Source organism: Mustela nigripes, chromosome 4 (genome assembly GCF_022355385.1).
Source record: "Mustela nigripes isolate SB6536 chromosome 4, MUSNIG.SB6536, whole genome shotgun sequence".
NCBI classification, from domain to species: Eukaryota; Metazoa; Chordata; class Mammalia; order Carnivora; family Mustelidae; genus Mustela; species Mustela nigripes.
Window position 1 is genome coordinate 129,939,906 of NC_081560.1, and position 6,310 is coordinate 129,946,215.

The 6,310-nt window shown below is 43.2% G+C and overlaps 1 non-coding gene across 1 annotated transcript; it reads left to right on the forward strand.

Annotated features, from left to right (window-relative positions):
* Window positions 1–5,167: 5,167 nt before the first annotated feature.
* TRNAE-CUC (transfer RNA glutamic acid (anticodon CUC)) lies at window positions 5,168–5,240 on the forward strand. The gene has a single exon. It is a non-coding gene; the product is annotated as a tRNA-Glu (tRNA).
* The last annotated feature ends 1,070 nt before the right edge of the window (window positions 5,241–6,310 follow it).

Consider the following 6,310-nt stretch of genomic DNA (forward strand, 5'->3'; position numbering starts at 1 on the left):
AAAGTAACAGCCCTTCCTGAAGAGCTGGCCCATCAGCTCTGCGCTAGAGCTCATCTACACTGCCAAGTAACAATGAAACATTGCAAAATCACTCGCTCCGTCCATTTGACTGGGATGTCACATACAGCACTGAGAAAGAATACCTCCTGTCAGAGGTCCACCCACGGCCTTCGCTGCAGACTTGAGGGTGGGGGTGGGGTGGGGTGATTGTGCAGGCGGGCAGCCCTGCACCTTCCACAGCCAACTTGTTTGGGCCAGAAGCATTTCTTCACATTGGCCTGGCTAGCTGGCGCCAGGCCTTCAAAAACAGGAGGAGGAGAAAAAGATCATTCTTGTCGAAATAAATACATAGTGTTGTTTCCAAACACTTCATTTCTTTGGTACTTCATACTTTCTATAACAAACAAACAAACAAACAGAAAGGAGTGAGGGGACACGGGGTGTTGCTCCACTGAGGACATATAGGAGAACATCAGAAGAACCACATGAGGGCAAGAAATTAGAAGGCACTGAACTCTCTGGGGTTTGATGAATATTATTTGTTCTAAAATATAATAACACTTATCAAGTGCTTACTATGTAACAGGTATGGGCATCCACTATTTCTTCACTTCAAATCCATATTGCCCTGTAGGGCAGGCATTCAGTCTCCCTTCCACAGCTGAGGAAAGTAGAGCTTTTGTCCAAAGTTGCAATGATGGTAACAGAGAAAGGCAGGATTTGCACCCAGCTAATCTGACTCCAGGGCCTAGCTCTCTGCTGTCACAGCCAGACAGTGCCAAGGGCTCCCTCTAACCCAGCTGACTTCTTCAGAGCAAGAGAAGGTCTTTTCCATGTCACATTTCATAATCTACCCACCACTACATTTTAGGAAATCCATCTTTCAGAGACTTTTCACTGGCTCCCTCCCCAGGGTGGAGAGAGCAAGGACCATGTCAAGGGGAGTCATCCGGACAAGAAATCAGACATCACTCACAGGTGGCCAGCACAAGTTCATAAGGACAAGGTCAGGCCAGACAAAGGCCAACCACATTTTCTTTTTAATAAGGTTATTAGTCTGCTCAACCAAGGAACATGCTGTGTCTGATTTTCAACAAGATGTTTGGCCAAATCTCTCAAGATATTCTGTGGACAGGAAGGGGAAAGGCAGAGGCTGGAGTTTTGGCAACTGCCCTCCCCAAGGATGACTAGTGGATAGTTTGATGTCGGTCTCAGACATCGTTACCCAACATTTTCATCAAGAACCCCGACAGGCTGAAACCTCACAGGTACTCCCACTGCCCTTCCACTGATAAGGGTCTCTGCCAGTCCCATCCACCCACACATATGACCTGCTCCTTAGGCCTTGCTTTCTTTATCTCTGGTCCTGGACTCCTGTGATTCCCCAGGCTGGAACTCTCTTCTGTCTCTGATGTCATAGCTTTACATCTCAGCTTAGAGGTCACCTCCACAAGGAAGCTTTCCCTAACCACTGCCTGCCAAGGCTGGACTAGATGTTCACCTGTGGACCTCTCTCCCCACTGCCACGTGTGCCCAGCACATGCCATACTAACCTCATCAAAACCAGGAAAGCACACGTTGTTGGTGACTAGTTTCTATACCTCTTTAGACCATGAGGTCCATGGGGGAAGGGATACATCTGTCTTAGTCATAATATCCAGTATCATGAATTGGCATACCATAGGTTTTCAACAAATATTTGTGGAATGAATGATTGAACAAAATCAAATAATCTTGGATTAATAATGACAAACTCAGAATCCAAAAAAGTTTCCATAATCTTGGATGGTGAGGTAAGTCCAACAAGATTAATTTCAACTAGGATAAACGTAAAGTAAAACACATGGGTGTTAAGGGAAAAAAAAGTCACAAATGAAAACTAGGTGAGGGAGGCATGAGTTTAGCGTCACATGCGAAAAAAACTTGGGATTTTAATTGACTGTGCGTTGAATGCGATTGGGCCTCCCAAAAATATCACACATTTTTAGTCCTTATGATTAGGAAGTAATGAATTCCAAACTGGTCAAACCACTCTGAGCACTGTGACTATTCCAGTGCCATATTTTAATACCAAAGATGACCAAACAGACTGCATTTAGAGGGAAACAGTCAGAATGAAGAGAATATTTAGAGTTAAGTTATGCAAATAATGGCCAAAGAACTCTGGGTTGTTCAGCCTACACCAAAACAACAACAACAACAAAAAAGTTTTAGGTAGAGGACATGATCACTGTCATGTAAAGAGCAAATTAGACATGTTCTCTCTTCAAAGTGGGACCAACATCAGTGGCAGGAGCTGCAGGTAGGCAGGAGAGATTTTTATTTCTGTGTAGAATTAATTGTAATGAGATCAGAGCTGGTAGGAATGGGTGGGGCTCAGGCTGAGGAGGTTTGGGAGAGACTCCATCCCTAGAAACTTTCGATCCAACAAGTCTTTGACCAAATGGATGTGCACTTGGCTAGGATGTCATACTGGGGATTTTAAAAACCAGATGCCGGTTTCAACTTGACAACCTCCACCAAGCCTCTTCCAGATCATTCAGAAAAGGACCTGTGGGGGCGCCTGGGTGACTCAGTGGGTTAAAGCCTCTGCTTTCACCTCTGGTCATGATCTCAGGGTCCTGGGATCAAGCCCCGCATGGGGTGCTCTGCTCGGCAGGGAGCCTGCCTCCCTTCCTCTCTCTGCCTGCCTCTCTGCCTACTTGTGATCTCTGTCTGTCAAATAAATAAATAAAATCTTTAAGAAAAAAAGAAAGAAAGAAAGAAAGAAAAAGAAAAGGACCTGTGTGGGCCTCCTATTGCTGCATTTCAGTAACATCCTCAGCTTCCCATGCTAGAGATAGCCACATTGCTCAATCACACAAACCATGAGCAGTTTTACTTCTGTGTTGTTACATCTCACCTTACAACATTAGCTAAAAGTTAGGAGACCTGGTTTCTAGTCCTAGATCTGCTGCTGATTGGCTGTGGGCTTATCATCTTGTTTCAGCTCCAATTCTTTGTCTGTAAAGTCTGGACTCATCAGTCACTTAGTTATTTCTACCTGCAAGTTCTAAAACATTACTGTTTCTCAGACTTGGTTCTTGGACCAGAATCACCAGAATCACCAAGAGAATCTGCTTAATATACAGATACTTGGACCCCATCATAAAATCTGGGAGTGGAATCCAAGAATATGAGTTTTTAACAAAGCAGCACCAGACATTGTTAACATGCTCACCGACGATTCTGAAACAAAAGAGTTTGCGTTCCCTTGAGATGAGAGCAAGTAAGCAGAACTCAGGCATAGAAAGGTTAACTCAGTTACCTAGACCTCCCAGCAAAATTATTCCTAGAAGAAAATAATTAGGTTATTTCCTGTTTTCTCTGAGGACCTGAAGATTTAAATGATGAGGAGGGTAGAGAACAAGAAAAATCTCTAAGTCATGTCTTAGTAGGGCTAAGTAGGGCTAGCCCCAAATCCTGTCTGGTAAGGAAGGATTCAGAGTTCTGAGACAAGAGGCAGAGCAAAGACTGGAATCAGCTGAGCACAAGAGCAGGCCTAGCCCACAGACTGCAGGGACCACCCCACAGCTGTCAGCAAGCTCTCCCTAAACCCATTTTTATCCTCGGGAGTCACGTGACTCAGGTTTTGAAAAACTGGGAAAATGGGAAAAGCAAGGGTGGGGGGGTCTTACTTAACAGAAAAACACCCAATGCCAAGCCTGGGAAAGCAAGACTTGTATATGGAGCAACGCCACCGTCCTAGGAAATGTTCATTAACCCAGAAGTAGCTCTACAAACGCTTTGCATTTCCTTCCCCAATTTCAAAGTCCCAGAGAGCTGTTTTCCCAAACTTGCCATGAAACATCCCTGGTTTGAAGACCTAGTGAAATTAGTACAGTTCTTTATTTGGATTGGTAACAAGATGTCTGAAAGCCCTTTGGCTGCAGATCCCATGTAGGTGTGAGACTGTCACCACCAGCGAGTCTACTTTCTTCTCTATATTTTCACTGAGGTTTTCCCAACACTGAGAATTATAGTGTACGTTTTCCTTAATCTTTATTTAAAAAGCACGTGACATCGCTGATTTTGAAAATGCTGGTTTTGTCCTGTAACTTATGGTCCAGGCAAGCATCCTAAAATAACAGAGAGTTTTACTAAGTCCGTTGCTTGCATAAGGTTCACTCTCTGATATTTAAGCTGAAAAATCCCAGATGCTGGCACATTCAATATTTATACATTTAGCAACAACTCCAGACCCTGCCTCTCCCAAAGCACTCCCTCCCCAAAAGCAAATCCAGGAATGCTCATCACACATGTAAATATTGCCTAATATAGGGTTTCCAGCTGTTCAGATGAGGCACATTGAATCAGGTTGTGACGATAAATTCATGGCTAAGACCACAAATCTTTCAAGTATTGGGGTCTTGTACAAACCAAAACAACTTTGATGTCCCTCTCCCCTAGAAACGATAGAAAGGCTTTACATAAATCATGGGCGTTCACTAGTCACTAAGTCGTTATCACACTGAAACCTCTGGTAGCATTTCCTTAAATGTAACCTTCTACCTTTCAGCTCTAAAAGTCACTTAAGGGTCTCCAGCAAATCAGCTATGAAACAAATAAACTCTAGGAAGGCACCTCAGTGTAACACAAATATTCTTAATGCTGAGAAGTATAAAGAAGAAATCTTGCCTCTGAGAAGAGCTAATTTCGTATTCCTATCAGAGAGTCATCAAGTAATACTGCTGGAAAAATAAAAAGTACCTTACCCAGAAACAGTCGAATTAAGCAGATGGATTTTGACAGGATCTACATAATTAAAGTTTCCACTGCAGCTTTAGAAACTCCTGTTCTGAAACCCATTTTGTCAGCCAATGCTAAAGAATGTTTTTTGGCTCAGGAACATAAAATCCAAATAGTCCCAGAGGAGAAGCTGCCTCTCAGCCTGGACACCCTCAGACAATGCCTTTCAAAGAACAACTCTTTTGCCTAGAAATGGATCTTGTCATTGACATTGTCATGTTAATTAGCCAAATTCAAGCACAAGTCATCTCTCATACCAGCAACGGGAAGATCTTGGATGGACTGTTTTAAAACTTTTTCCTAAAGGAAAAGAGACGTGCTAATAAAAAGTCAACCTTGGCATTTTAGTCCTTAACAATTAAGATCAGAGACCAAGGGTGCCTGGCTTGCTCAGTCAGTAGAGCATGTGACTCTCAATCTCAGGGTCATGAGTTCAAGCCTCGTGTTGGGCATGGAGTTTACTTAAAAAGAAGAAAGAAATTATCAATCAAGAGTCAGGACTGAACAAGAACCCAAGACCGAAATGCTTTTTGTTAGCTGAAGCCAAGCAAGGGGACTTCCTCTTTACATTCTTTGCTAAACAGTAAGAAAAGGCACCCAGGGGAATCTGGGTGGTACATTTGGTTAAGCTTCTGACTCTTGGTTTCCACTCAGGTCATGACCTCAGGGTTGTGACATCTAGCCCCACGAAGGACTCTGAGCTGAGTGGAGGATTCTCTTTCCCTCTTCCTCTATAGAGCTCTGGGCTTTTTATGAGGCAACCAACTGAAAGGTGCTGGGAACAAATGCAGAAGGCAACGCCCTCTTCGAGGGATAAAAGGCACAACTCCCCCAACTCAACTCTCCCTACCCACAAAAATAAAGCTATGTGAACCACATTCTTGAAATGGGATTTGGATTTCTGGGCCTGAAGGTAAGGCGTTGTGCTGCGAAACCAGTGCTATTTCTGACTCATTCCTTTCCTGGCTCTGGAAATGACCCTGACAGAGCCTGAGGAGGATGACTTGACTTCTGAGACTCTGTAGCTGGAAACCTAAAGGCTCTCTTTTGCCATTTACTGGATGAGAAGTTATTTCATTTTTTTAAAGATTTTATTTATTTGAGAGAGAGTCATAAAGAGAGAGCATGAGTAGGGGAAGGAGTAGAAGGAGAGGGAGAAGCAGACTCCTCACTGATCAGACTCCTTACTGAGCAGAGCTCGATCCTGGGACTCTGTCTGGGATCATGACCTGAGCCAAAGGCAGACAATTAACCACAGGCACCCCAAGAATTTATTTTTGACAAACCTCCTCTGCCTGGTTCAGATCTACTACTGAGGCCATAATTTTCTAATTGATTAAAAGAAATAAATTGTATAACTGGGAAGAATAACTGGAAAGATCTACTTCATTTTGGAAAGAGTAGATTTTAAATACTTGAAAACATGTAAATGTTGGTTGTATTACAGCTTCTCTAAAACTCATCCCATTGATTTGAAACCTGCAAGCATTTGCTTAGAGGAGTCACTAAGATACTCTCTTAC